The following is a 17,309-nucleotide window of genomic DNA, read 5'->3' on the forward strand; positions in this document are numbered from 1 at the left end:
GAGAGGAGAGGAGAGGAGAGGAGAGGAGAGGAGAGGAGAGGAGAGAAAAAAAAGAAAAAAAAGATAATCACAGAGAATAATACAAAGGTTAAATCATCAAGTGCAGCACGGAGTTGTGTTATACAGACTTCTGCTGGGCATTTGAATGCTGCATTTGGTTTCTGATAAAGATAGTCATGCTATTTCCTGATCCCATTAAAAAATTACATACTTTGTCAGAAGGGAATGCTTTGGACTGGATTTGCCTTGGGGTTTGATGCAAGATATACAGCCTTGTAGTTTAGTTTTATGGCTCAAATCCAGTTGAGGATTGAGAATGAGTGAAGTTTGATTAAAATCCAGTGATTCTTCAGAGGTGAAATGAGTTTGGCATATGGAAAGCATGTTTTAAAGGATGTGTATTCAAACTTTTATGTGATTTTCACTGATGCACACCTTTGCTTGTAGTCCTAGCAAGCTTCATAAGCAGGCTTCTTAATCAGCATATATTCAAATCCCTAGTGGAAACAGGAATGAATTTTTAACCAAGGGAAAGCAAAATACACCTCAAAAAGTTTCTGTGTGGTATGTATCTCTGAAAAAGCTTATTAAAATACCTTGAGTATAAAAACTGGCTGAAATCTCAGGGTGATTTAGATCTTCTACACTTGATCTCTCTCATTTTTGTCTGGAATGAAAAACAGAAAGTTTTGCAAACTTTTTCTTATGCTGCCTTCAGAAGTTAAAATTGCTAGCTTGTCTAGCATTTGGTCTACCTGTACAGTAATTTTAAATTTTATCACTGTTTTATTCAGAGACTGAGTTTGGTTGCATATCTAAATGTAGAGATCTCAAACCTGGACAGAATTGGGAGGTGGGCCCATGCCAGCCTCATGAAGTTCAACAAGGCCAAGTGCAAGGTCCTGCACCCAGGTCAGGGCAATCCCAAGCACCGATACAGATTGGGCGGAGAATGACTTGAGAGCAGCCCTAAAGAGAAGGATTTGGGGGTGTTGTTTGAGGAAAGACTCAACATGGCCTGGCAATGTGTGCCTGCAGCCCAGAAGGCCAACCATATCATCAGTTGCATCGAGAGAAGAATGACCAGCAGAGAGAAGGAGGTGATTCTGCCCCACTACTTTGCTGTCATGACACTCCATCTGGAGTACTGCGTCCAGTTCTGGAGGCCCCACCACAAGAACATGGAGCTGTTGGAGCAGGTCCAGAGGAGGACCATGAAGATGATCAGAGGGCTGGAGCACCTCTCTTACAGGGACAGGCTGAGAGAGCTGGAGTTTTTCAGCCTGGAGAAGAGAAGGCTCCAGGGGGACCTTATAGCAGCCTTCCAGTACCTGAAAGGGGCCTACAGAAAAGCTGGGGAGGGACCTTTTATGGGGGCAGGTAGTGACAGGATGAGGAGAAATGGCTTTAAACTGGAAGAGGGTAGCTTTGGACTAGATATAAGGAAGAAATTCTTTACTGTGAGGATGATGAGACTCCGGCACAGGTTGCCCAGTGAGGTTGTGGATGCCCCCTCCCTGGAGGTGTTCAAAGCCAGGACGGATGGGGCTGTGAGCAACCTGGTCTAGAGGGAGGTAGTGTTCCTGCCTATAGCAGGGGGGTTGGAACTAGATGAAAATATACAATTTACTGTCTACGCTGATGTAATCATAAGAGTAGACAAAATTAAGGGCAATGCTCCAAGTCAGCATCAGTGTGCCAGGAGTGCTGGTGCCTTCCTGCAGGCTATGAAGGGATACAAGGCAGGGACTGTCCCATCACTGTAACCAAGGAACAGTGTAGCCAGGGGGGCAGCTAGGTGCAGCCCTAGCCCCAAGCATCAGGAACATCCATGGTGATGGGACCAGGCCAGAGACAGGCCAGAACATCCAACTGCAGGTACTTAATTTGCTGCCCTCAAGAAGCGTCTCCTCTGTTTGTACCAAAGTTCATGACTTTTTTCACCTGCATTCTGAAATGTCATCCCACTTCTTTCCTTTTCAGTGGTCTTCTCTCATTTTCTTTAAATATGATTCAGTTCTTCCTGATATTGGCAGTGCCTTACTATTCTGCCATCCAAAAGTATTGATGAATATCTACTGTCCTCACATCTCTAAGACACTGGTAAATTAAGTGAAACCGGTCTCAGTCTGGCCACTCAGGAATACAATAGCAGTCTTTCTCCACTGTAATTCACTCCTTTTAATATAAGCTGCTACTGTATTTTTCTTTCTTTCTTTTTTCTTTGCCAGTTCTTTGTTGACTTTCTCTTCATCTATTAATGTTCATCATCTTTTTCTTGAGCAGTAATTTCCTGTGGTGAAACCATACTGAGTATTTGGCTTGTCTTCATGTTGCTGCTGTTTTTCCTATACGTATTAAATCCAATCTATCACCTTTTCTAAGATATCAGTGCTTAAAATACACAGTTATTAGGTGAGGCTGACATCTTTGATAAAACTACATGATATTTTACCCACTTTCCTTCATCTGTGTCTTTAATTAGGCTGCTCCAAAAGTAATGTCTCCTATTTATTTCTGTGATAACGACAACAGCTGTAAACAGCATAATAACACTACTTTTTAGGGCAAATTTTAAGCTAAAAAATATATTTCTTCAACATAGTCACCACTACTAGCTATGCATTTTTGTCAGTGATGAACAAGAGCCTGCATGCCACGCTCATAAAGATCTGCATAGCTGTCTGAATCATGCATGTCTTTCATGTTGCTGTTGCCACTACTGTAACACACCACCCACTGTCTCAGTGTGCTGACATCCACTGTTTGGTCAGCATAAATATTCAGTAAGCATTGATGAACGCTGATGAGTGCCATTTTTTCCTCATGGAGGAGTCCACTGACATGCCTTTGCTTTATACGCACTTCCATGTCCAACACCATTTTGTCAGACTGCCCCTCTGCTCCCATCTGTCACACAGCAACAAAATGTAACAGAATATTGGTGGGAAGGTTCAACCTCCATTGCCATACCACCAACATCCACCTCTGAAATTGTGGGCCAACATAACAAAATCAGAGACATTATTTTCAGAGCGGCCCTTGTACTTTCAAGAACTGCTATGATACTTCATACAGAATTTAAGCCAAACTTAAGATTTCTTTACTTTTCCTTTTGTTTAGGCACTGTTTGCCATTCTTCAGACAGAGTATTACTCCTTGAATTTACAGATTCATTAAAAATCTCTCCTGCTGAATTTCCTTTAGTTATATGTAACTACTGTGGCCCCATCTGCTCGTGTATCAAATGAGTTCATGCTTTAGTACAGTTCAGAGCTTGTCTTTTAAGAAAATATTCCTTGAGTCATAGTTCTAGCCTTGCAGTTAGAGCAGAATAATGCTGCAGAGAGCAAGCACAAATAAAGCAACTGAATAAGTAATGTAAACTGAACTGATGAGGGCTGTTAACGTAGGAACAAGAAGGGACAGAGATGATGATGAATAATAGTCAAATGATGATGGATTAGACTGAGAAGCAAAGAATAAAAAGGGAAACTTAGGAATCAGAAAATTGTAATGAAAGAGGCCCAAGACATGCAGGGAGGACAGCATGAGGGTGGAAGAACAGAACAGAACAGAACAGAACAGAACAGAACAGAATAGTTGGAAGAGATGTTCAAAGGTCATCCAGAGCAACTATCTAACCTCTTCAGGGCTAACCAAAAGTTAAAGCAAATTAATGAGAGCATTGTCCAAATGCCTCTTGAACACTGACAGGCATGGGGCATCAACCACCTTGCTAGGAAGCCTGTTCCAGTGTTTGACCACCCTCATGGTGAAGAAATTTTTCCTAATGTTCAGTCTGAATCTCCCCTGGTCATTGGTTACATTCCTACTCCCCTTTACCTCCTCAGGAAGTTGTAAATAGTAACACCTCACACTTCAGTGAAATCAGCATGGTTAGGGGCTTCTCTGAAACATCTTTTGTGCAAAGAACTTGGGGGTTCTAGAGGACACCAATTCAGGTATGAACAAGAAATGTGCCCTCATTGCAAAGAAGGGTCACCAGGACTACATTAGGCAGATTATTGAAAAGAAAGAAACCTGAGTGAGACACATCCAGAGTGAGGCCAACTAAGGACCTGGGGATGAGTAAGGGACTGGAGCATATGACATACCAGGAGAAGCTGAGAGATCTGGGATGATTAGGCTGGGGAAGAAAAGGTCCAAGTGGAATTTATCCATGTGTATAAACATCTAGTGCAGGGTAGTAAAAATGACCGAGCCAGACCTTTCTCAGTGATGTGCAGAGCAGGATTTAGGCATAAAATGAGAGACGGCGTTTCTTAGAATCATAAGAAAAAATACCTTTTTCACTCTGAGGGTGGTCAAACACTGGAATCAATGTCCTAGAAAAATTACATAGATTCTGTTCCTGGAGATATTCAAAACCCGACACAACCTTGAGCAACCTGCTCCAACTGACTGCTTTGTGCAGGTACTTGGACTAGATGATTTCCAGACATCCATTCAACTTCAATTTTTCTTAAAACATTGTGGATATTTTATTAAACAGATTGGTATATTTCTTAAAAAAAAAAAAAACAACCATGATGAGCTTTCAGGTGCAAAATATCTCTTAAACAAACTAGTCTACAGCAAAATGTCACATAAACCACAGGGCTATTCTACAAGTAAGTCACCGTATAAACAGCCACAAATTTGCAAATGTCAATGACAATTGTCAATTTGCAGAGTAAGAACAATTAAAACAAAATTTGAATTCACTCAAAAAGCATTGCAAATATCCTGTGATATTATAAATGGCATTTGAAAAGCCACCCACAATTGTAAATAAAAAGGAACAAAATCTGAAAGAAATTGGTGGTTTTCTTCAGGCTTTTACCTTTTTTTTATTTTTCCTTTTTAACTTTGTTTATACTTGTATTTATACAAAAGGCTCCAGTGGGAAAATGATGTTTCTTTAATTTGAGACTCATGGCTCCTGATATTTTCCAAGATGAATCTAAGCTCATGTGTAGTGTATTTCACATGGATGGTGCAAAGCGCTGAGAAGAATCTCAGTCCTGCTCTAAATTCTTCTGACCTCTTTCAGTAAACAGTCAGGGCTCTGGATGTTTGAATTAATTTTCAATTAACAGCTGACTGGTCTTCAGTTGCTGAAGCAGAACTGTCTGGATCAGAGTCAAGGCAATGCAGGAATTTGTACTGGCTTTAAAAAATCCACTCTCTGAACCTCTATAAGGCCATTTCAAGCAAAATAAGATAAGTATTTATTTATCTTCACCTCCATGACCTCTGTTTCCAGTCCCTTAGAGGTGCAAATCCCACTTTGAGCAGTTGTGGCTGGATCCACAAAATGTTTTTCATAAATTATTTTTACCTAATTTTCATTTCAGCAGTGTAAGTCCACAGTTGCCCGTAGCCTGAGAGTCTGTGAAGCTCACATTTCTGCCTCCTGTATTCTGCTTCATGCTATCAAGTATCTCATACCTCATGACTAATTCTTCTTAGAATGAAAAAAAAAAAAGCACACATATTTCAGCTGAGGGAATATGGTGTGGTGATCATGGTTGGAGTTTGGTGAACAGAGGATCTGGCTGCCCAGAGAAATTGTGTAGTCTCCCTCCTTGGAGATCTCCAAAAGCACCTGGCTGTGGTGCTGAGCATCCTGTTCTGGATGTCCCTGCTGGAGCACAGTTGAGCCGGAGGTATCTTCTGTGATTCTGTGAGTGCACAGGAGATGACTGCAATAGGACCTCTGTTTCTGCACAGTGGAGTTGTGTTAAGGGTACATGTGGTCATGGGCAAAACTGTAGGCTTTGGACTCTTCTGAACTTCCCTTCACTCTAAGTGCTGCCTTGCAACAAAGCATCCTGCTGATCCAGCCATCTGGAAGGTTGGTAGTAGAATCCTAAATCTTTTCTCCCTAATCTGTTCTATTTTGATGAATGAATGAAAGTGTCACTCATAAATATATGCGTGCAAGTGTGATTTTCTTTCTTCTTCCCCCAAAAGAGAACATAAACCTAGAATCCAAGTGCAACCCATTACATTGATTATTCTAATAAATGATAAAAAAGAACACTTGTTTTGACACACAGAGAGATAAAACGGTCTTCCCCATACCTCGGTACATAATATTTAACTAAAATCTCTTTTCTCCGTGGATCTTTCTTCTACCCAAAATGTAAAAAACTTTCCCACTTCCCAGAGATTAGCTTAATGAATTTGGAGCACTCCTTTCGGAAAAGGTTTGGCAAATGACTTACAAGATAGCAAGAAATTGCATTGTCTGGATCAGGAATCTCTGAAAAACTGTGGGATACTGCCCAATTTTTATAATATTTTCCAGTATCCCAAGAGATCTTTGCTTTGCATATTGGCACTTGTAAATGCCATTTTATAGTATGTAACCATTTCCAGGATAGTATTTTTCTTCACATCTAGAAGCAAAGGGACAGTAATTACAACCCTGTTGGAATGAGTTTACATGTATACTTGCTATGAACTGAGCACTTCATAAGAAAGAGTAAAACTATTAGCTCTAATCCTTGTCAAATCCTATTAGGAATAACTAAATCTTGCCTAGCCTTTCTGCCTGGTCTATCAGTAATGACTATTGGTGAAATAAATGGGGGCTGTACAAAACATTGGGGATTTTTTACAAGTAAAATCTGTTTATAGGAGATCATATTAACATTACAAGCATGATTTCTGCTCCTTGATGTGCACGTGTGATTCCTATTAGTGAGGGGAAGCATGTAACTCCATTTAGCAGAGAAAAGACCCTTGTTACGTTCATCGTAATATAAATAACTAGAGAAGTATGTGCTTTCTGGAGAGCTCTGACTTGCAGCACTTTCAGTAGATAAAAACATAGGATCATATCAAGGGAATAACACTGAAACTACATCCTATCACTCTGCAACACAAGACCTGTACAGTTGAAAAAGTAATGAATTCCTACAAGTGTCTTAATAATTGCACTTCCTTAAAATGTTTTTTCTTAATAGAGTCTTGTCTATCGTGTTAAGGCAGTACAGCGTTAACAAGAGCCACATTTAGCACAGAAAATGAAAGGAAAAAACAGATGTACAGAGCCTTTACGTATGTAGAGGTAAAAGATTTCACTGAATTTAAAGGAATGTAAAGTGTTTTCTAGATAAAGTCGCTAACACTTCTAAAATAAACATCTTTGTAAGTAGGAAGACAACTTTTTTTTTTTGTGGGAAAACAGCATAGAGATTTTAAATAACCTCTTCAGGATCTTGTAGTGCTTGACTCCCAGTCTTGCAGTGATTCACACTGTCTGAGTGTAGAGCATATCCCATCCAGTCACTTGTAGTTCGTTTGAAGATCCATAACAATATAACTCCAGCATCTTTGTGGTTGTTAGATGTATTCTACAAAAAGCCTCTGGACTTCAAAGAAATTTCAATCTCTTTAGGCATATGTGTGAAGTGAGAGAACCTGATGCTCCAGTTATCACTGTCAGCAATGGGGAAGCCAATTAAAATTGTTTAACTGCAGTGTGTGCCTCTGCCTATAGACTAGAATGTGACAACTAGTACTGTGCATTCAGAAGGTGGCTGACAGTAACATCTACAAGACTGATTAAATATATATATTTCTTCCTGCTGGTGGAAATGTGGAGGTCCTTAACATTTTCCTCAGAAGCAGTCTACTTCATGTGCACATCTCTGAACTAATATAGGTTTAAAACACAGAGAATACAGAGGTAGACTAGTTCAGTATTTACTGTATGGGAAGAAAAGAGTGAGGTTTTTTGCCCTGGTGTATGGCATGCCTACCGGGATAATGTTTCTGGATTCCAGTTGCTGTTCCCCTGCATATAAAGGTCTTGTTTTGACAAACCAGAGCAGCCTCAGCAGCTTTGTTCTTCCTAGCCTCCAGCTGAAGTCCTAGCTCAGAGGATGTGGAAAGTACTTTAAAATCTTCCACTTCCTCTATTTCCTGACTTCTATTGCGAACACGAGTCTGAAATATGGAATATTTCATGCTGGAATGTATCGAAAGAGCTGTTTAAGTGTTACGGAGAAGTATAATTGAAAATAAATAAACAAATACAGAGGTAGGTTTTTAAGATCACTATGTCATTAAATTAGACTCATAAGGAGGCTGAAGGACAGTCAGTAAAGAGGCACGTATCCTCCTTTTCCTTCTAAGACATATAGTTCAGTATTAGCATAATTGCCCAGTCTACAAGTTCAAATTATTTTCTTTCTTCCAGGAGAATGTTCTTTCCTACTGGATTCACAGAGAAAGACATGACTGTCACCTCCTTTCCTCTGAATGGTGCCCAAATCCTACTCTAAAGCAAATTCCATACAAAGAGAATATGTTCTAGTCTTGGGAATGAAAAAAAAAGAAATTAACTGGATCAGAATATTTTGCTCTTCTTTCCATTCATTATTTATTTAAATTAATATATTTGAGGATTTAAAAAAAAAAAAAAAAAAAAAGTATATGTCTTCCCAGACACAGAAAAAAAACGTACTGTTTCCCAGCACCGATAAAAGAAACTCATAGGAGTTGCTTTATAAAGGCTACAAGACCAAACCGATTGTGGGGATGTCCCCAGTGCTATCCAGTGCCATATCCCCAGATGCCACGTCCTCTAACAGGTTTGCTCACAAATCAGTGTTTTGCAGTGATTCTGTCCAAATAAAGCTCTCTTCAGCAGTTCCTTTCCAAGTGTTGGAGGAGGTTATGTTATTCCCACCAGCTGTGCTTTATATTTGCTTTACAATGATTCTAACCCTAATACTGAGCATAAGCCAATATGTATCCAAAGGTCTGCAAACATCAAACTTTTTTTCCCACCGTGATTGATAGTTTTGTGTTTCCTATGGGACAGATAAGTAAAATTGTATTCTGGGGTAACTCCAAAGAATAGTATTCTAAGGAGAGTAGGAACCAGCTGAATTCTCTTTTGAGTATTTTGATATCTTGTTCCGACTCTTTTAACTTGAATCCTATTTAACTAGCAGCATCTGCCACTGACGTTTCCAAAAGGATGGTCCAGATGGAGCAGTGACTCAGATTGCTGGCTCTACACAGTTATGAATAGTTCAAACTGTTACTGATGAAGACTAGCAACAAGGCTGTAGGAGAGGTCTGTGTGTGTGGCCGACACTTGCAATACGTGGTGTTTAGACTTTCTGTTTGTATTTTGTCATAGAATAGAATAAATTGTCTGTATATTCAACTCCAAATCTCAACAAAGTCTTCGGATGATTTTGCAGTTGAAAACTTCTCTGCTCTGCATTAGGTAACAATTAGTTACAATTCGGTAACAGTTACTTAGATTTCTTCCAGCTCCAGTTTAAGTATATAACTTGAACTATCCTTAGCATATTTCTAGACACCATTTTGCTGCTTCCCCCATGAAAAGAAACCCATCAGTCTCAGAAGCCTTAGTTTTAGATTTAATTACAAAGAAGATGGAAAAACAAAATAGATATTCCAACATATAATCCATGGCCAAAATTTGAAACTTAAGCATCAGAAAGCCAAGAAAATATTCCAGCAACACTGTTCTACAAACATGACATTGTGAAACTGCTAAGAACACCAGCAGTAGAAAAATACAATCCTGGGGATATTCCGTCTATGATAAGTACTGCTGCAATTCATCACACCTTGATCAGATTGATACAAAGTACAGTGAGAGCTGCAATCCAGCCTAGAACATTTGTGGTTGTGTAATGTGGACAATGGAAGCACCATTCTCAGGGCTCTGCTCCAAAAACAAGTGGCTATCTTGCCAAATGGCTTTAAGATGAACTTGACACAAGCTTCAGAAAGAGGGATGCCAGAATGCATTTGATAAAACATTATTTTCAGTGTGGACATATGAATTAACTTGGAAGCTGGTTAATTTTACAAGCCAAATGCCAACCATCTTTATTCAATTCCTTCCTACTCGTTTTTGCCACCAGGTGTCAGTACGAGAGCATGGACACCCCAGAGTTCTGTGCAAAGTCTCCTCGAGAGCTCATAGCAGCAATGATACAGTTTCAGGATCATTCTTATGCTCCAGAAAGTGTTTTAGTTTTATCCTTTCCACTACAGAATGGAAAGATGGAATTTCTTACCTATCTTTACAGTCCTTCGAGCTGCATCAACTAACCTGTTCCTGTGTGCCCTAGCATTGCACTCTTCTGTGCCCTAGTCTTCATCACTGGGCTAGAGTATCTTCTCGCCACCAAAACATGAAGACTATGAGGATCAAGGCAGAGAGGAACAACGGTCAAAGAGATGTTGTGAAAAAGATAGGCAAAGATCTCACATCACTGTTAAAAACCCTGCTTTCCAAGTAATTATTCATAAGCCCTTTTGACTCCTTATAGCATCTAATGGTGATTTCCACAAATCTCTACTTTGGGAAGCGGGTCTTGAGTCCTTAGTGCAAAGAGCTCCCTCTCTCTCAGCATCACTCTGATAAATGCAGCATATTGGGTTGGACTTTGATTGGATTTGTTAAAATATAGTCAGAATTTCTTATGGATTCCCTTCAAAAATTGAGGATGAAGAATTTATTTGTGTATTTATTTTTTAACTGGCCTAACAGCTTTACTGGATACCTGTGCCCTGATTAAAGGCAATCAGCTTTTTTTTTTTTTTAGCAGAAGAAGAGGGAGAGATATTCACTGTTTAGTCCAAGAGTTCCGCAAAGGACTGATCCACGAACAGTGATCAGGCTCCTCATCTACTTACATCTCTGAAAATTTTCCAGCAATTGGAGGGGCTGGAGGGACAGTCTATGGCAGCTTTCTGCAACAGGCAAGAAGATACTCAGTGAAAAATGTGTATTCAGACTGCTTTGGAAAAGAAAGTGTTGCAATACCTTCAAAGTGAGCTTGGAACATGAATAATCTATTTGAAATTTGAAAGTCATGTTGACCAAGGTCACTCATGGGCCTCACAGCTAATGAAAACTGGTGCCTTACCAACCTTATAATAGCAATGCCAGAGCGCTGTTATTATCACTAAGAATCTTCCAACTCATAGTTACCAGTAATGTGTCTAACATTAGGATTAAAAATAGCTCCAAACAGAGTGATATGACTTGTGTTATCATCTCAGGATGGTATCCAGCATTTCTCGTAGCAGGTGTCATAGTTCCTCTGGTCCTCTCCCTGGTACACTCTATTTGTCACTGCTTATAATCTCTTCACATAGGTGGTTTATAGATTGTTTTTCTACTGTTTATATACAGGATATTTTGTCTTCTTATATAACTTCTTTCACTTTGTTTAATCCAGAACCTTAACAGACTCCCTACAGGGCATCTTTTTTTTTTTTTCTTTTCCTTTTTTTTTTTTTTTTTAATTTGGAGTTCTACTCAGGGAAAATGACAGAATTTTAAGACTCTAAGGTACAGATTTCCAGAAAAAAAACCTTTTTCATAGGGTTCTTTGAAACCAAAGAGAACTGCCACTCTCAGATGCTGTATGCCTCCTTTCTCTGTCAAACTGCTAGAGGGTAGGAAGGCTTTGCAGAGGCACCAGACTAGGCTAGATTGATGGGTCAGTCACATGGCATTCATCAAAGATAAGTATTGGGTCCTGTACTTGGATCTCAAGAGCCCCACATAGCTATATAGGCTTGGGAAGTGTAGCTGGAAAACTTCCTGGCAGAAAAGGACCTGGGAATGCTGATCAACAGCCAGCTGAACATGAGCAAACAGTGTGCCCAGGTAGCCAGGAAGGTCAGTGCAATTCTATGGTCAGTAAGACTAGGGAAGGGATTGTTGCCTTGTATGTGGCACTGGTGAGACTTGAGTACTGTGTCCACATCTGGAGCATTGTGTCCAGTTCTAGGGTCTCCAGTTCTAGCAAAGAAAATGCTGGAGAGAGTCCAGCAGAGGGCCACAAAGATGATGGCCTGGAGCATCCCTTACAAGGAAAGGCTGAGAGACCTAGGGCTGTTCACCTTGGAGAAGAGAAGACTGAGAGGGGATCTTATTAATGTTTATTAATATCTAATGGTCAGGAGTCAAGTGGATGGGACCAGGCTCTTTGTAATGGTGTGATGTGACAGGACAAAGAACAATGGGCTCTAAGAGGGATGATCTAGTGATGGGAAGAGTACATCAGGTTTATGGCTGGGCTTGATGACCTTCAAGGTTTTCTCCAACCCTAGCAGTAGTATGATTTTTCAGTTCAGATAGATATGACTGAACATCTCCATCTACAAACTGAAGCTCCTAAGAATCTTTGAATCAGGCCCCTCTACACAGATTTTGGGCTTTCATTTCATATTTTTACGATTTGAAGTCCTATAATGTTCATATCATGTTTTCATTCCACCTACACAGCTCTGGAACAAATTTCTGTAAGCATGTGCTAGAAAATTATGTTGTTTATCTTTCTCTTTACTTTTTTCTTATTTTTTATTCATTTATTTTCAGTTAAACTCTCCTCATCTGTCTTAAGTTACTTATTATGAGACTTTTCAATTTTGTATGTGCACAGTGTATTTGCCGTATGCTCCAGAGAAGCTGGGGTTTATTTGCCACTTGAGTTTTGATAATGAAGATGTGTCATTGTGTTTAACTCTAAGAAACGCTGACACAGATCTGTCATGGGAATGACACATTAGGCACCTATTGAGTAAATGATTCATCTTGCACAAGGGCATCTGGTATATTTTTTGCATTAGCATTCTGTGTGTTTGTATGTCACCTATTTGTACGTTAATCAATACCTGAGTCAGTGAAGTTGTATGCCACAGTAGTGTTCCATTAAGAGGATGCAAACATATGACTCCTTTTTCCCACAGTCCCATTCTTAGCAAATTGGAAAATATTCTCAGCAAAACTGCTTGTGGATGGTTGTTTAGCAATATATTTTGAATATGTTTGATTTCTGGTTCTTATGTAGACCTTAATTCTCTTGCTGTAAGGTAGTGAATTCCATTTTTTTTTTTTATTGCTCATCATCTGATAGTTGCAATCAGCCTTTCTCAGTCTTCTGCTTCATTCAACAGAATACTTGTTTTCTCTCCTTTTTGAAAGGAAAAAACATACTTGTGATGTTGAATGTTAAAATAAAATAAAATAAAATAAAATAAAATAAAATAAAATAAAACAATAAAATAAAAGTTGGAACCTGTAATCTGTGCTGGATTCTGTGCACACATGTGGCTCAAGAAGTCACTGCAATGTGCTGACTGAAGAACAGTTTCTTCTAAATCATCAGCTGAAGACTTTGTTGGTGGATTGAGCAGATTAATGCTCAGTACCATATTAATCCCAGAGAGAAGCTGAAAATTGTAATATTCCCTGTATCACTTATTCACCTCCCATGGCCAGATAACAGTAGTATCATTGCCATGCATTTGTTTCCATTGAAAGCTAGCTTGGCCATGAATGCAAAGGGGGAGAAAGGGTGGCTAAGCAATCAGGATTAGCACAATTAGTATCACTGATTATTTCTCTGCTGCTTGGATGTTATGTTTAAGAGTAACAATATTAAACAGTCTGGAGTGGAGAAGTTTTGATGATGTTGTATTTACATATTACAGCCTTCTCCTTGGATTTGTTTGGTAAGGATCTCACCAGTGTGCTGGAAAATATGAGCAAAAATTATAAAAAGTTGCTTTCAAGGATCTTCAGAAAATCTAATTTGTCTCTGTTATTCTGCTGGGCATTTCAGTGCTCACTAAAACAAGCTCAATCTAACTGCTGGATTTAGCAGGTGGAGAAATGCCCTCCTGACCCCAGTTGATGTAACTCTTCAAGAGATTGCCAAAGCCACTGTTAGTCCACAACCTACTGATTTTAGCATTGGCTCAGCAGCGCCTCGGCCACTCATTAAAAATAGGATTTGATACAGTGACACAAATGTCAATTGAAATAACTCTCATTGATTTTAGTGGTTAATTTTTGGAATTGCCTCTGCCCTGAGAATTGAACAATCACAGAGATGCTGCCCCTGAACAAAAGGATGTCAAGTAGGGCAAATGGGAGTCACCCTAGCTTTTCCCACATTAACAGGAAAAATGTCCTGTTATCAAAAATCATAGCAAAACAAGTCTTAAAAACACTGTACTTCCAGATTTCATGTCTTTCTTTTCTGCATTTCTATTTCAAGCAACAGCAGCACAGCAAATTCCTACTATTGTACCATATTTTATCGTCTCAATTTTCAAGCAAATAGAGGATTTCTGTGGATGTGAGTAACTCTCTTTTGAATAGAACCCTCTAGAATATTTACATGTTTTAACCCTGACTCAGAAAGAAAATTGTACACAACAGATTCACACGTAATAATTCATATTTACTTAAAGAACAATTGCCATTCTTAAACAAATTGAGATAGAATAATATTTTGCTAAAAGCCCCATTAAACTATCTTGCATTCCCTTCCCACTGTCACTAATTACTCAAGTATGCACGCAAACAGAAGCTTTCTCTCTTTTTCTCTAATTGAAATTTTATTATATGCAAACAGAGAATGGGAAATTAAAAGTAATATATATGCATGTACAGAAGCATTAAAGGCTAACATCTTGCTCTAAGAGAGCAGCCCTTTTCTGCATGAATCATTTTGTAACATTGCAACCCAATTTTAGGAATTCTCCATTCCGCCAGATGTTAGTAAACACCATCTCCTATCAAAATTAAGCATGATGTTGAGTTCATATATGGATAAAGGAGATTATAGTTAACCTAACCTGCACCCTTCTGACATTCCTTGCTTGTGTGTCTGACTACCAAAGGTGAATTTTCTCTACTGAATTTTAGGTGTATCATTTATGTACAAGTTTTCCTTTCATCCCAAATCCTTTTGAAGTTTCAGAACTCACAATACCCTCACAGCTGCTTACTAAAAGTTCTGGTCCCAATCACAGCAATCTGGTAGAGCATCACTTTTAATTTTCTATGGCTACGAGTAGCACTGAACACTGGGAAACAGTTAAACCTGAGGCTGCCATCAGAGCAAAACCCAGTGCTTTCTGAAGTGCATTAGCTGCTCAGTACTGCTGTCCACAGAACAGTGATGATCAGTGTTCTTGTTCTTCTACAAGAATTAAGAATAACAGAGCACCCCATTTCTTTAACACACCTTTTAGATGCTACAAAATGAAGCACTTAGACTTATTTCTTGTTTCCCCAGTAATTATAAACTGATTATTTCCACTACTCCTAAAATGTGTGAAATAAATGATGCTTTATGACAATGACAATGCCATGTGAAATATTGTGTGCTGAAGAAATTATCTTTCAACCATTTAAATATAGTAAGATCATTCTGTGGCACTGTAACTAATAAATATGGAATGGTCTGTACCTATGCTGTAAAGCACTTTCTCACTCCAAATGATTTAGTAACGCATCAGCTGATTTGGGGAATGGATGTTACAGGAAATTGCTTGAGGGATTATGAGCTTGGGCCAGAAACATATTGTTGCTTGACCATACTCCAGTGTGAAAACAAACATGAGATCATATTGAATATATATATAATATATATATAATATATATATAATTACCATTGACCTGATAGAAACTTTGTAGAAACATAGAATCATAGAATCAGTAAGGTTGGAAAGACCACTAACAGCATTTAGTCCAGCCATTAACCCACCACCACCATACTGCTCAACTGTGTGCCTCTGTGCCACATCTCCCTTCTTCTTGAATACCTCCGGGGACAGTGACTCCATCACCTCCTCAGACTTGGGAGACCCTGGTCCCATTAGAGATTTCTTCTCAGCCTTTTGATACAAGAGAACTATTAACTCTCAGTACATTCCAGACAAACACAGTCCCCTGATGATTATTAAATATTTTGCCATATAAAGGTAAATATTATTATCAGGTTCATTCTAATGTACTAGGAAATTAATGCTTGCATAAGACTTGAGTAGTGGAATGATTTTTGACAATAAAATGTTCTTGGAAAAATCTTTTCTGTTATATAGTTTAGTGCAGAGTTATGGCCAGTTCAGAAGTGCTAATTCAGAAGCTATGTGATTGACAGGGAGTCACCACGTATAGCTGCAATCACTTAGAAATTCATTCCATTGTAGTAAATTCTATATTTCTGCTGAGAACTGGGGAAAAAAAAAAAAAAAATCACATGCAAAAAGCACAAAGAACAATTTGGCCAAGAACGGACCTCAGGGTACATCATTTTTACAGTCAGTCTGTATGACAAGCCTAAGTGTTGGACACAGTCAGGGAAAGGGGGTTTTGTTTTTAATTGGAAAAATAGCTCCCAGGACATGCAGCTTGTTTTGCAGCCATGAGAATAAGGACCACAATGACAGAAATACTACGCCTGCTGATATTTTATGGAGGTTAGAAAAACAAACCACCACCTTCTGTATGTGCTTGCCTCCTAGCAGCAGATTCCTGTTTTAATTTTAGTTTGCTTTATTGCCTGCTGGTTAGAGCAGCAGGCAATACTAAAATTGTTATTAAATGCAATCTGTCTCTTTAATAACAGTTTCAAAATTAAAATCATAAAGTTGATTCATAAACCACAGGAATACATACGGTATTTGGAGTGGCCTTCTTTCTGGAGCAGTGCTGAAATGTACCAGTGCAATGGACTTTACGGACAAAGGCTGCAATTACTGTTGTTGATGGGAGCAGAGAGCTTGTAATAACCAAGAAGCGTGGATAACATGTACAATATAAATTTGAAAAAGGTTGCTAAGACCAGTGGACACTGCTTGGTGCTCAGTGGGTGGAAAGGTGTTAGCTTGCTTTTATAAGCCACTAGGCATCAAGGCAGTAACAAAAAATGATGAGAAGAGTCCTGGGATCTCATAGAAGTGAGCAGCGTCCTCTCTTCCATCAGCTTCTCTCAGATGAACAATTAGTGAGCTTGGGTGAACATAAAAGGCAATTTGCATAAAATGTATATGTTATAATAGTCACAATACAAACCAGCCTAGATGTCTCTGGAAGTGTTGAGTGACTTTTGCACTGTACTGTATGGGATGCCCAGAAGTACATCTGGATTTGCTCACGCTTCTGGGTTTGCCATTAGCATACAAAGAGGCAGCTCTGTGGGACAAAGCTGCAGAAGACACAATTCTTGGTGCTTCTTTTCTCTAGACTGTTTATCTTTAGCCCTCCTTGTCCATCATGTGGGGCAAGTTTATTTTGTAAACAAGTCATCCTTCTTATTCAATTTAAGGAAATGTGATACCCATATCTCAGATTAAGATGGGAAACAAAATTATGAATATTTCTTTATTTTTAATAGCAAAGTTTGGAATTGGTCATTGCTTTCCAAACTACCCACAGATTCTCTGAATTATTGATTCATCAGCTCTTTTAGTGCAAGTTGCTGATACGGAGA

This window comes from Numida meleagris, chromosome 1 (assembly GCF_002078875.1).
Source record: "Numida meleagris isolate 19003 breed g44 Domestic line chromosome 1, NumMel1.0, whole genome shotgun sequence".
NCBI lineage: Eukaryota > Metazoa > Chordata > Aves > Galliformes > Numididae > Numida > Numida meleagris.